The following is a 20,437-nucleotide window of genomic DNA, read 5'->3' on the forward strand; positions in this document are numbered from 1 at the left end:
GAGCACTGTTGCATTTCTACATTAGCTTTTCCCCTACCCAACAAATGAAAATTTGGATACCGAAGAGAAGCAAATTTTGCAGTACTTTTAACTTAGATAATTCAGAAATACCAGTGAGTTCACAAAGCTATATCCCATGTTACCTGAACTCCCAAGAGTTTGATATCAAGGTGGCCACCCAGTTGCCATTATCCATTTAGGTACACTTCCTGCTTTATCTTCTTTCTGTTTAATAAATCAAGGTGCCATGAGATGGAAAGGGAAAGATGTCCCTTCAAGAGTTCCCAGAATCAGTGAGAAAGGGCCTCCATCCTGACCAAACATTTCCTGACAAATAGTCATCCAGTCTCTGCTTACAGACCTCCAGTTAGGGGAGAACCCACTGTTTTCCTATGACATCCCCTTTTACATCAAAGCTAAATTTGCTTCTTTTATGACTTCCATCCCTAATTCTGCCCTCTAGGGCTGATCAATTTTTCTAATCCCTCTTCCAGATAGTGCTTCCAATACTTACATTGAAACATCTTTGTGTATGGAATGTTCTGTTCACTAGCTTGAATCTAGATTTTATGGCTATGTTCATGTAAATGTTGTACATTCTCATTTTCAGATGAAAACATTTGTAACCTTCATGCCAGTTCATGAAAATTGCCTTCTGTCCCACCCTCAACCCCACTGGAAAAGAAAACCCTTGTAACAAATACATATAGTCAAGCAGAACAAATTCCTGCATTGACCATGTCCAAAAAATGTCTTGATACGTGTACCCTGAGTCCATCACCTCTTTGGTCAAGGAGGTGGGTAGTATGTTTCATTATGAGTACGTTGAAATTGTAGTTGGTCATTGCATTGATCAGTTCTTTGACCTTTCAAAATTGTTCATGATGTTATTGTATAACTTTCTGGATCTGCTCACTTCATTCTGTATTAACTCACATAAGTCTTCCCATGTTCCTCTGAAAACATCTCCATCATTTCTTATAGTGCAGTAGTATTCCATGACATTCATGTAGCTTAATTATTCAGCCATTCCTCAAGTGATGGGTATCCCCTTTCTAGTTGTCACCACACAAAAAAAGCTTGTTATGAATATTTTTATTCATATGGGCCATTTTTCCTTTTTCTTTGATCTCTTTGAGAGTATGGTCTTATTAGTGGTATTGCTGGACCAAAGGATATATGCAGTTTAATAACTTTTTTCACATTGTTCCAAATTGCTTTCCACAATGGCTGGGCCAGTTCACAGTTCAACCAATGGTTCATTACTGTATCCATTTTTCCATAGGCCCTCTAGCATTTGTCCTTTTTCTTACAACTTTTCTAATCTGATAGACAATAAGGTATGATTTGCATTTCTCTAGTGATTTGGAGCATTTTTTCCATATGTGTATTGATAGCTTGGATTTTTTTGAAAACTGCATTTTCATATCCTTTGACCATTTATCAATTGGGGAATGGCTCTTGGTGTAATTAATCAGAATTAATTCCCTTTGTGTCTTATTAGAGAAACTTGCCGCAAAAATTTCCCAGTTATTTGCTTCTCTTCTAATTTTGTCTGCATTGGTTGTGCCAAAACTTAAATTTTGTGTAATCAAAATTGTCCATTCTTAAATTGGCTTCTGCTAGATAATGCAACACTGGGGGTGGGGGTAGGGGAGAATTATATGTGTTATGTGCTTTGCCAAGTGTTTAAAAAATGTGCTTGATGTGCAAAATAAAATTTCATTGAAACCAAAGTAGACTGGTAGTACGTTTTTATAGCAAGATATTTGGCTGAAGAATTTGTACACTGACTGTAGCAAATTTTCTCCTTTCAGCTTGGGAAATGTTGCTTACTATCACTACAGAATTGGTATGTATCTTGGGAGGTAAAAATTTGGTGTCAAAAGACCCTGCATTTGGGATCTGAAAAGCTGGCTTCAAATCCTGATTATGACCCTAGTTGTGTAACCTTAGTCAATTCCCTTGACCTTAACAGGCTTTAATCTTCCTCTGTAAAATGATCTGAAGAGATGATCTCTAAAGTTCTTTTGAGTTTTAAAACGTAGGAGTTTTTGAGAGACCTGTGATCATTAGGAAGAACACTCGACTTTTCACTTGCAATATTAATATAAGCTAAAATTGCTACAGAACTAAAATGAGAATAGAAAGATTGTAGCTTAGCCAAGGAAGTATAATGTGACTCATTTTAATCTTAGACACTGAAGGTACATGCCAAGGAAATATAAGTGGTCTCCAGAAACCAGTAGAGATTATTTTAGTGTATCCTTTTTTTCTTTTTAATGTACTTTACCCAAACTGGAAGAACTAAATCACCTGTCAAGTGTTCTCTTTATTTTGAAAGGTGGAGGTGTAGGATTTTTGAGGTTTGTTCACTAGTTAGAAAAGTCTTAGTTTTGACCTTGTAGCCAGTTGAGAAAGTACTTTATGAAGTACAGAAGCAGCATTCTAGGGTGTTCCCCTGTTCTAGGATGCTACCCTATCCAAGGATATATCATAAACATCATTTAAAACCCAGCCTACCTTAACATATTTAAGGTATTTTATTCACCTTCATACAATCTACGGCCCATGCTCTCATTCCCCAAAGCATAATAACAACTAGCGTTTATATGTGCCCAGTGCTATGCTAAGCACTTTACAGATGTTACTTTAACTTCGCAACAACCCCTGGGAGGTAGGTCCTATTTATATCCCCAGTTGAGGGAACTGATTGACAGATTAAATGACAAGGGTCTTGAGGTGGAAGTAGAACTCAGGTCTTTATGACTGAGGACTTGACATCTAGTTACTAGAGCTTAGAGGGATTGGGAAAGGTTTCCTGTAAGATTACATTTCTTGCCTTCTCAATGGGTGAGGGAGAGAATTCAAATACTTTAAAAAAATTAATACATTTTTTAAAATGTTCTTAAAAAGGTGGGATTTTATTGGGGACTTGAAGGAAGATAGGGAAACTAAGGTAGAGGGGAGAAGGGAGAGCATTTCAGGTATGGGGGACAGCCAGAGAAAATGCCCAGGGCCAAAATCTCGAGTGTCTTGTTTGTGGAACAGCACATGGAACCCAATGTGACCGGACTGAAGAATACTTGGGGGAGGGAGGTTGTAAGATGTAAGAAGTCGAGAAAAGGTGGGAGGATAGGTCATAAAGGGCTTCGAACAGGAAACAGGATTTTGGATTTGAATCTGGAGGTGATAGGAAGCCCCTGGAGTTTACTGAGCACCAGAGTAACATGGTTGGACCTGCAAGTCAGTTAACCACTCAGACCTTTTGTTTCCTCATCTATAAAACTGAGATCATACTCGCACTACTTGTTTCCCAAGATTGTGAGAAAAGCATTTTTTAAACCTTAAAGTAGAAATGTGAAATGTTATGCACACAGAAAGGTACATTGAGAACGTGCAACATAACTTTTAGGATTGAAAAGTAAGATTTCACCTGTCAATAGTTTTAAAGATCATGCTATTCTAACGGCAGGAAGCCTTCTTTCATGGACTTGACCATGCTTAGGGTCAAGAGTTTTGTTGTTTTTCACCTTTCAGATCCCTCAAGAAATGATCTTTTCACACAGAAACAAGCCATCATCTTGAGACTTCCAGTAATTCTAAGATTTGAAGGGGCCTGAGATCAAATTTACCTTACCTTTAAGTGTTTTTCTGTCTGAAAACCATCACTGACCCTTGAGAAGATATATGTTCTACATGATCAATCACTTTTTAAAGAGTTGGACTCTCCTGGTATGTATATCATACAAATAACATGCTTTTCTCCTACTTGGTTTTTATTTTCCATTTAACCTTTTTTTCCAGTAAGCATAGAGAAATTTGCTAGATATGTACATTTGAAGGGTATAAACCCTTTGGAAAAGACTTCTTAGAAGTGAAGGGATATGAAGTATTTTAAATGAGGGTAAATGCAGTATTACTGAATTTCCCTAATATTTTCACTCTGAAATGAAATTATTCCATTGTCCGGGAACTAAGTGACTATTGTCCTCAATTATCTGATGAGCAATAAGTGTGATATGTGTAATGGGACTATCTGTAAATGAGGGATGGTACTTGTACTGCTGGGTGGCACAAGGTAATTGTGTGTCAAATACTTAGGCAACCATCAAGCACTACAGAAATGTGTCATCTATTAATTTTTAAGAATTTGCATCTTGTTCCTATAAAAGGGACTTGACAAACACTTTCAGGTTAGAAAGCCCTTTAGAGTTGCTGAAAAAGAGACCCAAGGTGACCAGGAAGCAGGTCACTTTGCTTCTTTAGCAAAATCATGGGGTGTGCAACGAGGGGACATGATCTAGGTGGTATCAGATTACCAGATAAGATACTAGAGCTTTGAAGGTGGGGGTGATATATCTAGAAAACTGAAGTAGAAGGACTGGGAGAATATTTCTCTCTTCCTACTAACTAAGGTATTTTTCTAGACCACCCTCCTTTGAAAGCTTAGACAAAGAACTATTTTGATGAACAGATGTCTTACTAATAGTTTCAGTCATTTTCTCAGCAGAGATACTGGAGTGGTTTGCCATTTTCTTCTTCAGCTCATTTTACAGAGTAGGAAACTGAGGCAAACAAGGTGAAGTGACTTGCCCAGGGTCATACAGCTAGTAAGTGTCTGAGACTAGATTTGAACTTGGGAAGATGAGTCTTCCTAATTCCAAGCCCAGTGCTCTATCTACTGTGCCACCAACTAGAATTTCTTCAATGTCTACTATGTGCTCAGTGTTGGAGACACAAAGAATGCAAAAACCAGTAGGTGCCATAAAGGAGCTCATAATCAAATTGGGGAGTGAGTTGTCTAATATGCAAACACCTATAAACAAACAAAGTATAGACAAGATAAATATTTCAGAGGGAAGATTCTGGAAGATTAAGGAGGACTAGGAAAGACTTCTTTCAGAAGACTTGTAAGAAAACAGGGAAGCTAGGAGATAGGGATGATGTCCAGAATGACGCCAAGTCTATTGGCTTTGAAAAGGTGCTTTCTGCAAAATCTCCAGGATTTAAGCAATGCCTGCTCAGTCTCCTTTAAATATTGTGTCCCAGAAAAATTACAAAATGATTTCATGTATTTGTATTTTGATATTCAAATCCTGGATATTTGCTCCAGGACATCAAAAATATTCACAGCACTTTCTGTGACAGGAAAAAAATGAGTGACTACCATTTGGAGAATCACTAAACAAAATATCTCATATGGGTGTAATGGAATATTAATGCTTTAAAAATGATGAATAGGAGAATTTCAGGGGAATATGTGAAGACTTATATGAGCTGATGCTGAATTTGCACCATACATAATGACTACAAAAATAGGGAGTGGACCTGTGATTTAAATAATACAGGGAACTCCTGGGAGGGGGGGGTAAGTCATTCCACCAGTGCAGATGAGGCATCTCTAAAACTTTGAACACTAAAGGCTAAAGTGATTTGCCCAGGGTCATACCTCAGAAGTAGGATTTGAGCCCAGGTTTTCTTGGCATACAACTCAGATCTCTATCTACTATGCCACTATCTCTTTAATGTCAACCACACTGATGGGGTACAAGTGCAAGCCAAGACCTTTTTCCCTTGGATTAGGAGGGCTTTTGTCCCATTTGTCTGAAGGGCCCCTGAAATTCTGGCCTTGGGGGGCTCCTAGGATTCCCCTTTCATTTCTCCCAGCCTAGATACTCCCTATCTTACCATTTAACATTCTTTTCATATTCCTCCCTTTCATCCTATTACCAGCCACTCCCATCAGGATCATCCTTGGGTTTGATCTATCGAGAGCATCCCTGGGACCCCAAGACTACTTGGCGACACATGGATTTTTCCCTGAGTCTTTTTTTGTATTTAAGTTTCATCTCGCCTCTATGAAGGTGCTCAGATTCAATCCAGCTCAGACCCTGTCTAGTATAGATTCTGTCTGGCCCGCTTGTGAATACAAGCGTTACAAATGCTTAGGCTCCCTATGAGTATGGCAAATCTTTAATAAACTTTGTTTTTCTTTGGCTTTAAGAAGGCTTGTGTCGAATTCATTTGAGCAGGATCTGATGTGTTGGTATTTTGGGGTCCCCAGAACCCCAAACCTCAACAACACTACTGAAAGACTTGTAGAATTCTAGTTAAGGACCAATCTCAATCCTGGAGAATTGATCCCAAAACCAAGTTCTCTGTTTTATATATAGGGGTAGGGAGGAAGGATTGTGGCTATGGATTCTGATTATGTATGGTCTTGGGTAAGGTTGTCCTCAGTTTGCTAAAGTGTTTTCTTTGTTACAAGAGGAATGGAATAATGTAAGAGCACAAAGCAACAACAATTCAAATATCGAGGAGCTACAGTCACGCAGGACCTTGCAGCTTCTACATTAAAAGAGCGAAGGGACTGGAATGTGATATTCCACAAGGCAAAGGAGCTGGGACTACAACCAAGGATCAATTACCCAGCAAAGTTCAGCATAACATTTCAGGCAAGGAGATGGCCATTCAATGACATAAGGGATTTCCAGACCTTCCTGATGAAAAGGCCAGAGCGCAACAGAAAATCTGATCTTCAAACATAGGTCTCAAGAGAGGCATAAAAAAGGTAAACGGAAAAAAAAAACTCATTACACAATATGGGTAAACTGCTTACATCCCCATAAGGGAAGATGATACTTGTTAATTTTGAGAATTGTATATTTATTATGAAATGTAAAAGGGACATACAAAGATAGAGGAAGTGGGTATAAATTGAAAGATATGATGATAACAAATGTGATTTAAGGGTGTGAAGGGATCGTAATGGGAGATGTGAAAAGGAGGCAGAAAAAAATAAAATTCCACCACAGGAAGAGGCACAAAAATATATTTACAGTAGAGGGAAAGAGGGGAGGGAGATGAGCACTGTTTGAGGGTACAACAAACTCAGTTAAGCATAGAAATACAATTAGCTCCATAGGCAGTAGGAGGGAGAGGGGGAAAGAAAAGGGAGGGGAGGCTAAAAGGGAGGGAAAAAGTATTAAGGGAAAAGGGGAATAAAAGGGAGGGGGACTGAAAGACGGGAGGGTAGATTGAGGGAGGTGGTGGTCAAAAATTAAAACTCTTGTGGAGGGGAAGGGTGAACTAAAAGTATAAGCAAGGGGAAAGAGGATGGAGGGAAAGACACAGATAGTAATCATAACTGTGACTGAGAATGGGATGAACTCTCCCATAAAACAGAGATGGATAGCAGAATGGATTATAAACCATAATCCAACAATAGGTTGTTTACAAGAAGCACATTTGAAATGGGGATATACACAGGGTAAAGGTAAAAGGTTGGAGCAGAATATATTGTGCTTCATCTGATGTAAAAAAGCAGGGGTAGCAATCCTAATCTCAGAGAAGGCAAAAGCAGAAATAGATCTAATCAAGAGATGAGGAAGGAAACTATATCCTCCTAAAAGGCACCACAGACAACAAAGAAATATCGTTACTAAACATATATGCACAAAGTGGTATAGCATCCAAATTCTTAGAGAAGTTAAAGGAGTTACAGGAAGAAATAGACAGCAAAACTATACTAGTGGGGGGACCTCAACCTCCTCCTCTCTGAACTTGATAAATCTAACCTCAAAATAAACGAGAAAGAAGTTCAGGAGGTGAATAAAACTCTAGATAGGGTAGATATGATAGATCTTTGGAGAAAACTGAATGGGGATAGAAAGGAATGTACCTTTTTCTCGGCGGTACATGGCACATATACAAAAATTGACCATGTACTAGGGCATAAAAACCTTACAATCCAGTGCAGAAAGGCAGAGATAGTCAATGCATCCTTCTCAGATCATAATGCATAGTAGGCACTTCATTTATGCTTGCTATCCATCCGCCTGTCAATTCATATATCTGTTTATTCGTCTATCTTTTATTCACTCGTCTATCTATCTTCTATGTAATCTATCTAATGTTGGTTATGGAATTTAAACAATCTTTCTGGCGCCGTGGCTGAGTTTCCGCTCGATAACGCTAGGGGGCGTGCTGAACTCGCGCCATCCGCCGCCTTCCTCACTGCCCTCCCTCTCGTTCACGTGACTGATCTCCCTCTTCCCTGTCCTTCCCGCTTCCGGCCAGGGCATCAGCCGGAAGTACGAGCAGCCTGGGGCGGGGCTAGTGGCTGCGGCGGCGGCCGGAGGGGAGGGGGAAGAGGAGGGAGGAGAAGGAGGAGTTGGAGGGGTGTTGGTGCTAGAGGTGCTGCTGCTGCCGGTGCCTCTGCCGCCGCCGCCGCCGCCGCCCCCTTCCTACGGTGTGTGAGGCGGAACCACGTCCGCCGGGCGGCGGAGCTGCCGCCGCGACCCCTCAGCGCTGGAGCCCCGGCACGGTGCGCTTGTGAGGCTAGGTAAGCCCGGCGTGCCTCCCGGGGCGGGGGCAGGTGCGCCCTCCTGGGCGGGCTATGGGGCCCTGCTGGGTGACCGTGGGGGGCTGTGAGCACGCTGCCGAAGCCCCGATCGGGGCGGGGGCTCTGCCCGTGCCCCACCCTCTCCTTCTGCTGCGGCTGCCGGGGACCCCGGGGACTGTGGGGGGCGGCTGCTGCTGCCACTGTCGCTTCGGCTTTAGGGGCATCTCTTTGTACTCGGGGCAGGATCCCGAAAGGAGGAGGCAGCGGGGCAGTCTTGTCTTGCTCCGAGATCCTAGTTTAAAAAGGGAGGGCATGCACGTTGCTGGTTGCATGGGGGCGTATTCCTTGTGCCCTTGCCAATGGAAATGAGAGTCCTCGAAGTTATCTCCCTGCCTGGATACCAAGTCCGAGGATCGAGCTCTGTTTCTGTTTCTATCTCTCTCTGTTTCTGTCTCTATCTTCTTCTTTTGCTGACACTGACTGAAGTCCATTCCCAGCTGGGAGAAAGGAAGGCTGTCATCTCTGAAACCATTTCTCCCCTGCATCTCATCTTTTCCTTAATTGTTACCTCTTCAGCAGGTCTTTGCTCCGCCAAGTGCTGTAGGTGATAATGAGAGCTGATGAATTCAAAAGAAGTAAAACAGGGTCCTTGCCCAAAGGGAAGTTAAGCCTTTTATTAACTGAGCCCCAGTTAGGACAGCAACCACGGATTGCCACAGTCCCAGGGATTGAGTCACTGGGCAGTTAATCTTGTCTTTCCTTTAGGACCTTTAGAGTTTTGTTTTTCTTATTTCAAAATATCCATCATCTGTGTTTTCAAGTTCCGTATGGTATAATAGGTAGAGCACTGGATTTGAAGTCAGAAAACTTGGATTGTAATCCCTGCTCTGACACTTAAGCAATTTTGTGACCTGGATGCCTCACTTTGTTTCATCCTATAAATCATAACCTCCATGAGTGGGATCCATTGATAACTGGGATTTCGTGAGCCCTTAAATTTTTGGAACATATCTAATTGGGTCAGATAGTTCCTGATAATTTCTTTTATGTCTTTTTCGTTGGTTGGGAATTCGCCTTTTTAATTTTGGTGCTGGTAATTTGATTTTTTCTTCTTTTAAAAATTAGGTCACCTAATGGTTTATTTTTTAAAAAGTTCTTAATTTTATTTATTAATTTTTTCTTGCTTTCAATTTTGTTCATCTCTTATTTGATTTTCAAGTTTTTTATCTGGGTGTTTAAATGAAAGTTTTTAATTTATTGGTTTTGTAGTTATTTTAGTTTTATGTCCAGTTTATTGATCTCCTCTTCCTTTTGTTGACGAACATGTTTACTGATATTACATTTTCCTCTTAGTACTGCTTTGACTGCATCCCTACATTCGTATGTTGTCTCATTGTTGTCATTATCTTTTAATGAAATTTTTTGTTTCTATGCTTTGTTCTTTAACCCAGTGTAAGTGCTTAATAAATGCTTTTTCACTCATTCATGTTAGATGTCTTTTTTTCTTTAAGTTTTGCAAAACAATTTATAGTCTTGATTCTCAGGCCAGTATGTAATGTGCTAGTTAACACTTGATCTAACAACAAAATTCTACACTGTAGTCAATGAATATCAATAGTTAAACAAAACTCAGGTAGTTTCCATAGAACATTTGTGTGTGTTCCTCCTTTGTTGCCGGAGAACACCACGCCATCAGGGAAATAATGACATGACGTGCACTTGACTTTGTTTTGAGTGAGGGAGGGCTGTGCAGGTCACCAGCTTCACTTCTCCCCCAGAGCCATCTGGATCCAGTGATCAGATATTCATCAGGATGACTGGAGATGACCCAGGATGAGGCAATTGGGGTTATAAGTGACTTGTCCAAGGTCACATAGCTAGTGAGTTTCAGGTGTCTGAGGTGACATTTGAACTCAGGTCCTCCTGACTCCTGCACTGGTGCTCTATCCACTGCACCACCTAGCTGCCCCTGTAGAGCATTTGCTGTGTGACAAAAAGAAAGATATCGTAATGACCCACTATTACAGTGTTGTCATTGTTTCAGGAATAAGCAATCATGGTTCTCATAGTGTTACCATATAATGTCATTATTACTGGACTATAAAGTTTAAACCTCATGTAAACTCATGCCAAAAAGGGAGAAAAATGCAACTATACTCTTTAATTCCTTCATTCATACTACAGAGCTGCTTTTATTTAAACATTGCTTTGAATATTTGTTTTTCGAAATAACTACTTTGAGTAGGTCCAAGATTCACCCCACTCCACCACGCTCCCATTCTCCATCCTCAGTGTTTCTGCTTTTCCATACATCTCCCAGTTTTGACTACTTCCTCTACTGCATTTACTCATCTTTATGGAAACCATTGCACAGAGCGTAAGCATAACATTAAATAACTAATTCCCCCAAAGGACCACTGGCCTTCTGCATTCTGGCCTAAAAAATTGTTTTTCACTGAAGAATTATGTCCAGAAGAACAGAAATTTATTCCAAATAGAGAGCAAGAAAAACCCTGACTGTGACTTATACTTCTGAAACAGCTCCAGGCGGGATATTACTATTTTATATCCTCTGTTATGACTCCTTTTATCTCAATATTAAAGCACTTGACAAACATTAATTAAGGTTCCTAACATGTCAGTGAGGGAAAATGATTCTATTTGCAAGTGGGGAGGCAGGTTATGAGGGGTAAAGGTTTGCCTCAGACAAGCTACACACAGTTCTTGGAAGAATTGGGCATGAGATTTGAGTTTTGACTCACCATTCTTTCCACTTAACTACTATACCCAGTTTCTTTTGTTAAGAAGGTGTAATACCAGTTTGCCATAATCTTTCTGTGGTCTATTTGAACCAAAAGGAAGGTCTATTTCTAGTCCATGGATAAGGTTCTTAACTGTTGCAGAGGAGTCTTCTGGTTATGTGATCATTTGCTAGCGTAGTTGAGACAATATGGGAATACAAGTATTGTTCCTTTACATCTTTCATGGGAGTGAGAGAATATAGTATTTTCTGGTCTATAAAAGTGTTTCTGGTTTTTGCTCCGCTGACTTTGTGGGTGGAAGTAACTTCATCTAGGTAAGCCCTTATGAAAGTCCATTCTTTGAATTATGACAGTTTTCATTCTTAAAGGAAATAGTCATTTTATCTCCATTCTGCTTTAACTAGCTGCATGTTTCTTCCACCCAGGCTTACTTAGACTCATATAAGTGCATCTCACAAAGGGAAATTCAAATTTTATAAACTTAAAAAAAAAAAACTAGCAATAAGGTAGGAAGTGGGGAGTCTCTTGGTATACAGATCTTTTACCCATCAGTACATTTTAAATATTCATTAGTTAGGATGAAAGGGTAGTATCATATCTCAGTAGTTGTTTTTGCCTGGCTGACTACAGTGATAACATTTGAAAGCTAGTTGATTTATTTAAAAAATGGTTAATTAATTTTTTAGAAGGTATTTTATATACCTTCTATGTACCTATAGGTATATCCATTTATTCGTTTATTCAGCTTTCATTATGGCTTTATTTTTTCTGCATTTAGTTTTTATTTTATTTTTCTTAATTACATGTAAACAAAAAATTTTAACATTAGTTTTTTAAAATTTTGAGTTCCAGATTCTCTCCCTACCTCCTTACCCTCTTACTTCCTTTAGTAGGCAAGCAATTTGATATAGATTATACATGTACAGTCATGCAAAACATTTCCATATTGGACATGTTACAAAAGAAAACCCAAACCAAAAAAACCAAGAATAATGAAGTTTAAAAAGTATGCTCCAATCTACATTCAGACTCCATCAGTCCTTTCTCTGAATATGATAGCATTTTTCCCTGTAAATCCTTTGGCATTGTCTTGGATCACTGTATTGCTGAGAATATTGAAGTCAGATCATTGTACAGAATTGCTGTTACTGAGCACAATGTTCTTCTGCTTGTGTTCACTTCACTTTGTATCAGTTTGTGTAAGTCTTTTCAGGTTTTTTCTGAAAGTATCCTGTTCATCATTTCTTATAGCACAATAATATTCCCTCACAATCATATACTACAACTTGTTCAGCTACTCTCCAATGAATGGGCATCCCCTTGATTTCTCATACTTTGCCACCACATAAAGAGCTGCTAGAAATATTTTTGCACATGTAGGTCCTTTTCCTTTTTCTTTGATCTCTTTGGGATACAGACCTAGTAGTGGTATTGCTGGATCAAAGGGTGTGCATAGTTTTATAGCCCTTTGGGCATAGTTCCAAATTGTTCTCCAGAATGGTTGGATCAGTTTACAACTCTACCCACAGTGTGTTAGTGTCCTAGTATTTCCACATCCTCTCCAACATTTGTTATTTTCCTTTTCTGTCATATTAGCCAATGCGATAGGTGTGAAGTGGTATCAGTAGTGATTTAGATGACTTTATTTTTAAATGCATGCTGGTGGCAGCTCTAGTAGGTGGTAGCTCTATGCCATTGATACAGTGAATGGTGGCATGGTAGTTTCCTGGGGTGACGGCAGTTGATGTGAATAGGACTTAGAACTGGGAGACATCTTTGAGGTCATCTAGCCTGACCTCATTTTATGGGTGAAGAAACTGAGTCCCTGAGAGTGTGAGTGACTTGCTCAAGTCTACAGGCGGGTATCCCAGGTATCTCAGGTGGCAGAGTCATCAGAGTGCCCTTGGAGGTAGGGAGTCAAGAACTCTGAATTCCGAATTATGGCTAACTTGCAGCTTGGTAGGCAAGTCATTTTGTTCACCCCTAAATCACAGATTTCATAGCAGAAGCAGACTACAGATGAGGAGATTGAGGCCCCAGGAGTCATGAGGATATAAATAGCACAAGGAAGGATTAATCAGATAGGTGGCAGAGTAGGCACTTTGTTGGCATGGTGGATAGTGTTAGACTTTGAATCAGGAAGACCTGAAGTCAAATTGTGAGACAGACAGTAGCTATATGACCCTGAAGAAATCATTTAATCGCTCTCAGTCTCACATCCTTTCCTGTAAATTAGGGGTGATAATAGCACCTACCTCACCCGGTTGTTGTGAGAATTAGATGAGATAGTATATGTGAACCACTTTGCAAACCATAAAGTGCTAATGTAAATGCTAGCTATTATTATTATCATTGAGACCCAGTCAGTCACTAAGCATTTAAGTACCTGCTGAGGGTCAGGCACAAACATACTTAACATGGTGGATGAAAAGAAAGACAAAAGACAGTCTCTGTTTTCAAGGAGCTCACAGTTTAAGAGGAGAGACAACTTGGAAACAACAATGTACAAACGACGTACCATCGGTATAAATTAGAGATAATCAATAGAAGGAAAGCACTAGTGTTGAGAGTAATTGGGAAAGACTTCTTGTAGAAGACACAATTTTGGCAGAGACTTGAAGGAAGTCAGGAGGTAGAGATGAAAAGGGACAGCCTTCCAGGGGGAACAGAGTCAGACGATGGAAAGGCAAGGAGGCATATGTCACTGAACATCAGTATGTAGGGGCAAGTAAGGTGTAAGAAGACTGGGTAGGTAGGTAGGAAGTGGCCAGTTTATGAAAGGCTTTGTGCACCAAATAGGATTTTATGTTTGATCCTGGAGGTGATGAGGCATTGGAGTTTATTGAATGGTGAAAGGAAGGGGTGAGTGGTCAGATCTGTGCTTTAGGAAGATTTACTTGACAATTGAGTGGAAAATGAATTACAGTGGGGAGGGACTTGAGGCAGAGACCAACCCTGAAGACTGTTGCAGTAGTCAAGGTATGTGGTAATGAGGACCTGCATCAGGGTGGTGCCAGTATTAGAGGAGTGAAGGGGACATATGCAAGAGATGGTATGAAGGACAGGCCTTGGTAACAGAGTAGAGAGGGTGAGAGAGTAAGGAGTTGAGGATGACACGTAGATCGGGAGCCTGGGTGACTGGGACTATAGTGGTGCCCTCAACAGTAATACAGAAGTTCAGAAGAGGGAAAGGTTTAAGGGAAAAGATCATGAGTTCAGTTTTGGACCCGTTGAGTTTAAGCTCTCTGTGGGACATCCACTGTGAGATGTCATAGTAGATAGTTGGAGATGCCAGTCTCGAGGTTAAGGCGTAAATAGATTTGAGAATCATCAGCATAAAGATGATCATTGAATCCATGGGAACTGATGAGATCACCAAGTGAAAGAATATAGAGGGAGAAGAAGAGAAGGCCCAGGAGAGAATACTGTGGGACACTTGTGGTTAGTAGGTGTGATCTGGATGAAGATCAAGCCAAAGGCTTATGAGAAGGAGTAATCAGACAGGAAGAGGACCAGATAGCATTATGTCACAGAAACCTAGAGAGAAGAAGGTATCTAGAAGTATCACAGGCAGCAGAGAGATCAAGAAGGATGAGTATTAAAAATCACATAATTATAAGGGAATACTCCCTCTTCCCCCTTCTTCTGCACTATACCATACTGTCTGGGGATCTGTGAACTTTTTGCCTAAATTTGATAACCATTTCAATATACTTAGACCTTTTTTTAAAAATCCTAAGTATTTTATGCACTCGAACATGATTCTGAGTAAGGTTCCATAGTCTTCCTCAAATTGCCACAAAAAAAAGCTCGAGAACCCCTCTGCTTTGTAGTGTTACTGATGGCTGACAACTGTCCAAGCATGTCATTGTGGAAGCTTCTTTCCTGGGCCAGACTCTGTGACTACAATTCTTTTGTAATTTGATAGACACAGTGCTTTTACAGAATTATCTCATAGATATGTTACACGGGGAAGGGACCTTGGAGATGATTTAGTACAGTATGACTTCATTTTACAGAGGGAGAAACCGATCACCTGTCTGTCAAAGCTTATTTTAACATTTTTAAGTGACATCAATTACACTAAAATGTTGCTACTTGAAAATAATAGGCAAAATCTCCCAAAGACTTACAGTAAAAAAAAAAAAAATCAGGACAGTCACCCTGTGAATTGTTTTTTATTGCTTGTAGCCATCTGGTTGTATACCAGGTTTGGGTTGGTCTTGGTGTACAGCCTAACCCATTTTGACTTTGTGTACTAGAGTTCCCTTTCCTTATCTTAAAAGGAAGTTTTTGACCTAGATGATCTCCCATGCGCCTTTCTAGCTCAGAAATTCTATGACACTATCTGCGAAAAATATTAAGATCTCCTCTTTCACTAATCATTAAGATTTATTGGGCACCTCATGTATTGAGCATGTACACGGTGAATTTTCATGATTAGATGGAGGAATAGAAACTTTATATGTAACTGCTGATTGGTTTGGCCATCCAATTCAACCTTGGTTTTCTGAGGAGCTAATAACAACAGCAGCCATAATTCACATTTGTGTAATACTTTAAGGCTACATCTGTATGACTGTTTTTCTGAAGAGTTTATACTTTAGTTATCACTTGCCGATCAGGGAAAGAAAAAACTTGAGAGGCATTCGATTAAGATTGAAGAACTGTCATCCTGGACAAAACAGAGGGAAAAACCTCTCCATAGCCTAGGCCCCTTGAAAGAAAATCCTCCGGACTATTAAGAGGGGTAAATGTAGCTGATCTCAAGTGTCCTCTAGGCATTTGGAAGTGATCCTTGAGATAACAGAAGCTTATTTAGAGTTTAGGCGTTGGCTTTCCTAATGTGTTGTTCCTTGTGATGGCAAGTGAGGTCTGTATAGGTATTTAATACCTTTAATAACATTATTTACTCTTAGAATTCTTTCTGGAATTCAAAGTCATTTGTAAATTATGAAATTATTTTATTATGGTGAATCTAGGGTGATGTTATACATTACCATATCCTGCTACCTGCATTACTTCTTTTTTTTAATGTTTTTGTTGATATTTCTGGTTCTTATATTACCATAATTATCCCATGTATCCATTTCCCCACCTCCTCCCAGAGAGTCTTCCCATATGACAAATAGTATCTTTTTTAGAGAGGGAAAAAAAAGCCAGCATAACTGATTGATACTTTGAAAAAGTCTGAAAACATGTGCAAGGTATAGCACCCTCCACAAAGGGGTCTTCATTCGAGTCCTATTTGATCTTTATAATTTTGTTCCATTTACTTTTGATTTTTTGGTATGTCATTGTTCTTCCCATTTATATTGTATTGTTTTCTTGACTCTGCTAGCTTCATTCTGCATCAGGTCATATAGATCTTTCCACACTTCTCTGTTTTCATTACACACATGATTTCTAATAGTACATAGATATCCCATTACATTCATGTATTTGTTTAGCCATTCCTCACCCATTACTAATTTCTAAAATTTTATTTTTTCAACATGATTTTGAGTTCTAAATTCTCTCACTCCCCATCCATCTCCTCCCTCACTCAGTGAAAAGACAAGCAATATTATATCAGTTATACATGTGAGATATGGAAGACATAGTCTCACATTAGTTGTGTTGAAAAAAAAAGAAAAAGAGGAAAAAATATGTTTCGATCTGCACTCAGAGTTCATCAGTTTTCTCTCTGAAGATGGATAGCAGCATTCATCATAAGTCCTTTAGAATTGTCATGGGTCATTGTATTGATCAGAGTTGCTAAGTCTTTCACAAATCTGTTGTAATAGATTATCATTACAATATTGTTGTTAACTGTGTATAATGTTCTTCTGGTTCTGCTCCCTTCACTTTGCATCAGTTTGTACAAGTCTTCTGAGGTTTTTCTGAAGCCATCCTCTAAAGGGGATTTTTACAGCACAATAGTATTCCATTGTAATCATATACCACAACTTATTCAGCCATTCCCCTAATTGATGGGCATTCCCTCAGTTTCACATTCTTTGCCGCCAAGAAAGATGAGAAGTCTCCTGACCAGCTACAAGAATTTTGATTTGGATGGGAGATATGTATCAAGTGAACCTCAAAGGAGAGGCTGCTGAGTGATGGTGGTAGAGGAAGAACCTGCAAGTGCAATGGGGAGTAAAGAGTACTCCAGTTCCCCCACCATGACCAGTGAGTCAGCTGGAGAAGTGAAAGTGCAACTAGGCCTAGAGAGAAAGATCAGGAGGCTGTGCCATTATTACTAAACTAGGTCTCTGTGAGGAGTGGGAGAGGAAAATATTTGAGATTAAAGCAAGTTTGTTATGGAGCAAGCATTCTAGAGAACACAGGGAAAAGGATAGGTAGCTTTAGAGTAGAACGTGGTATTGAAAGAAGGGGAGGTTAAGGGGTATAGGATAAGGGAGCAGGCAGTGGGAGGAATGGAGAATGGGGTTTGAACAACAGTGGCCAGGGATTCAGAATCACTGGGATGGTAAAGGTATGAGTTTGTCAATCCTTAAAGTATGAGTTGAGGTAGGTTATCAACATCTCTAGGGCCTGGCTTCCGGGTGGAGTCCTCTAAAACTAGTGAGGCAGCTAGGTGTCACAGTGGGCAGAGTGCTGGGCCTTAAGTCAGGAAGACCTGAGTTCAAATCTAGGTTCAGACACTTACTAGTTATGGGACTGTGCTCAAATCACTTAACCTCTGTCAGCCTCAGTTTCCTCAGCTGTAAAATGGGGATAATAACAGCCTCTACCTCCCAGAGTTGTTGTGAAGATAAAATTAGATAATATCTGTAAAGCATGTAACACACAATGCCTGGCACTTAGTAGGTAATTAAATGCTTCTTTCCTTCCCTTCCCCTCTAAAGGCATTTGGCACCCCAGCCAAATGGACCAGTGGGGGAGCCTATGCAATGGCATTTCTCTCCTTAAATTCTAGGCAGGTCAGGCCAGGAAACCAACAAAGGGAACACAACTAAATGGTGCTCTTTCTGTACCTGGACGGACAGGCATAGGATAGAATGGCATCTTTCTCTGTCTCCAGCAGTCAGAGTCTGGGCAAGAAGACCAGCACATGATACCACTATAGAACATTTTAAAAGAGATAGCAGTCCAGCCTGAAATAGAAAAATAAATAGACTAACCGTATAACTAGGGAGAAACTAGTAGTGTGGAGAGGCATTATGATGCAGAGGATAGAAAGCTGATTTTGGCATCCAGAAGAAGACCTATGTTGAAGTCTTGTCTCTGACTCATATGGGTTTTGTGACCCTGTGTAAGTCACTGAATCTCCTAATGCGTCATATAAAGGTCGGAGGCCATGAATTGCAGAGTAGGTGATGATCTGCATCCACAGAAGGAGAATCTGGACCAATGAAATCACAAGTTTGGTGCAAACAAAAACAACTCTAGCATAGTAATACTCTGAAGTCATTGCAATTACTGAAAGGCATAAGGAAAACTGAAGATAGACTAAGCCATTCTTGTCTTTCAGGTGTAACATAACATAGCTTAGCTGTATATATAAAGACAAGGCAGCCTAATAATCTGCTAGCCCTCTCCCCCTCCTCCTGGGAAAATCCTTGGCTTCCTGCAAGGGAGGTCTGCTGACTACGATGCTTTCCCCAAATGTGAGCATCAGCAGTATATATGAATGCCGCTCTGGAAAGGGGCAGTATTAGTATTTTGCTTTGTTTTGCATATTTGGTGTCAGTGAGGCCACGGCCATGGTCTCAGTCCCTCTGTGGGTCATCCAGCTTCACACCAAGAAAACCAAGCAGGAGGATTGCTGTGCTAGGTATTTGGAGGGGCAGGAGCTGGCCTGGGTTTCTTTGGAGGACTGGGCTAGAGCAGTGTGTCAGAGAAGAGTCACGTGTTTTTTTTAATAGTTGACATTTATATGGCTATTTTTGTTTTGCAAAGCACTCTACATACGTTATCTTGTGTAGCTCATTTCCATGTCAGATTTGATTCTGGACAGTGTTTCTATGCTTGTTTGATAGTATGGCCACGTTGCTAGCTGGTGTGCTAGATTAGTTTGTAAGTAGATTGTAAACTCTTTGAAGACAGAGGGTCTTATTCATCTTTGTATTCTCTCCTCCCCGCCAGGGGCCTGCTATGTAGGCATCCAGTAGATGCTTATTGAATGAATGGAGAAATTATGGTGGCTTGTAATATTACATGATGCTTTCAGGAGCTGGTCCAAGCCTGCTGTTTGAACCACTCTGCCACATTTCCATTAGACTACAGAGAACCCATTGTGCATTTCCAGGCATGAGAATGGTATGTTGAAAACCACCTTTTAGGAAGATTAATCTGATAGCAATGTTGAGGGAAGGTGTGGAGGGGAGAAGGACTAGAGTGATGGAGGCCAGCTAGGGAGAAAATAATTAAGATCCAGGTGAGAGGAAATACTTCTAAAATTTTGGTTACAGTGCACATGTTTTCTCTTAGAAGTGTCAAGTATCATTCCCTTAGAAAGTTAGGCTCTAAGCTAATGAGATGCAAGACTATAGAGATGGTTAGGAAGGCACTGTAATGTAGGGGGAAGGGCCTTTGGGCTAGGAGGCTGGGTTTCTAAGGGCCCTTCCAGCCATTTGCAAGACATTAGGAGAATCCTAACTTTGGAAGGTTGGTTGGTATCACTGAGAAAGAGGTGAGATAGTGTTTAAAAGACACTAGCTGTCAGCTTGATCTGTGGCAGAGCCTGGTTCTGCTTGACCTCAGAGGGTAGACCAGAAATGTTGTGAGAAAGTTGCAAGGAAGCTGATTTAGGGCAGATATAAGGTAGAACTTAATGATGGAGGGATAGAATGGTCTTCCTAAGGAGGTGGTGGCTTCTTGGTCACTAGAGACCTTCAAACAAAGGCTGGCTGCCCACACATGAGTTGTCTTGTAGAGGAGATTTGTATTTAGGTGTGCTGTGGACTAGATGACTGCAAAGCTACCGAGCCCGTGGGAAAAGGTGCTTAGGCTCTTTGCCCCTACAGTAATGCCCCAAGGCACGTTCTTTGAGTTCCTCAGCTTCTATTTAGTGTTTTTTTCTAGCCTCTTCACTGTGAAATGTCTCTTTTCTTTATTCTCAGAGTGCTACACCTAGCATCCATCTCTCCTTTTAAAAATTTTCTGCTTGTAATCGTTTGTGGACTAGGAAAACAGAAATCACACCTGTTAGAACTGTGTGTAACTAAGGGGAAAAATAGCAGCTAGGTGGTTCAGTAGATAGAATGCTGGACCTGGACTCAGGAACACCTGAGTTCAATTCCAACCTCAGACACCAGCTTGTGACCTTGGACAGATTACTTCACTTCTGTTCATCTTAATCCACTGGATAAGGAAATGGCAA

At 40.3% G+C, this 20,437-nt stretch overlaps 1 protein-coding gene and 1 long non-coding RNA gene across 2 annotated transcripts in view; both read left to right on the plus strand.

Moving 5' to 3' along the window:
- The first annotated feature begins 1,815 nt into the window (after positions 1-1,815).
- Positions 1,816-6,006, plus strand: LOC140515573 (uncharacterized). The gene is made up of 3 exons (XR_011971087.1): positions 1,816-1,852; positions 3,541-3,735; positions 5,737-6,006. It is a non-coding gene; the product is annotated as an uncharacterized lncRNA (long non-coding RNA).
- Positions 6,007-8,169: 2,163 nt separating this feature from the next.
- Positions 8,170-20,437, plus strand: part of ATP7A (ATPase copper transporting alpha) — a 119,616-nt gene continuing 107,348 nt past the window's right edge. Inside the window, exon 1 of the mRNA XM_072626374.1 lies at positions 8,170-8,347. The gene's annotated coding sequence lies outside the window, so the exon portion shown is untranslated. The remainder of the gene's footprint in view (positions 8,348-20,437) is intronic.

This window comes from Notamacropus eugenii, chromosome X (assembly GCF_028372415.1).
Source record: "Notamacropus eugenii isolate mMacEug1 chromosome X, mMacEug1.pri_v2, whole genome shotgun sequence".
In the NCBI taxonomy this organism is placed as follows: Eukaryota; Metazoa; Chordata; class Mammalia; order Diprotodontia; family Macropodidae; genus Notamacropus; species Notamacropus eugenii.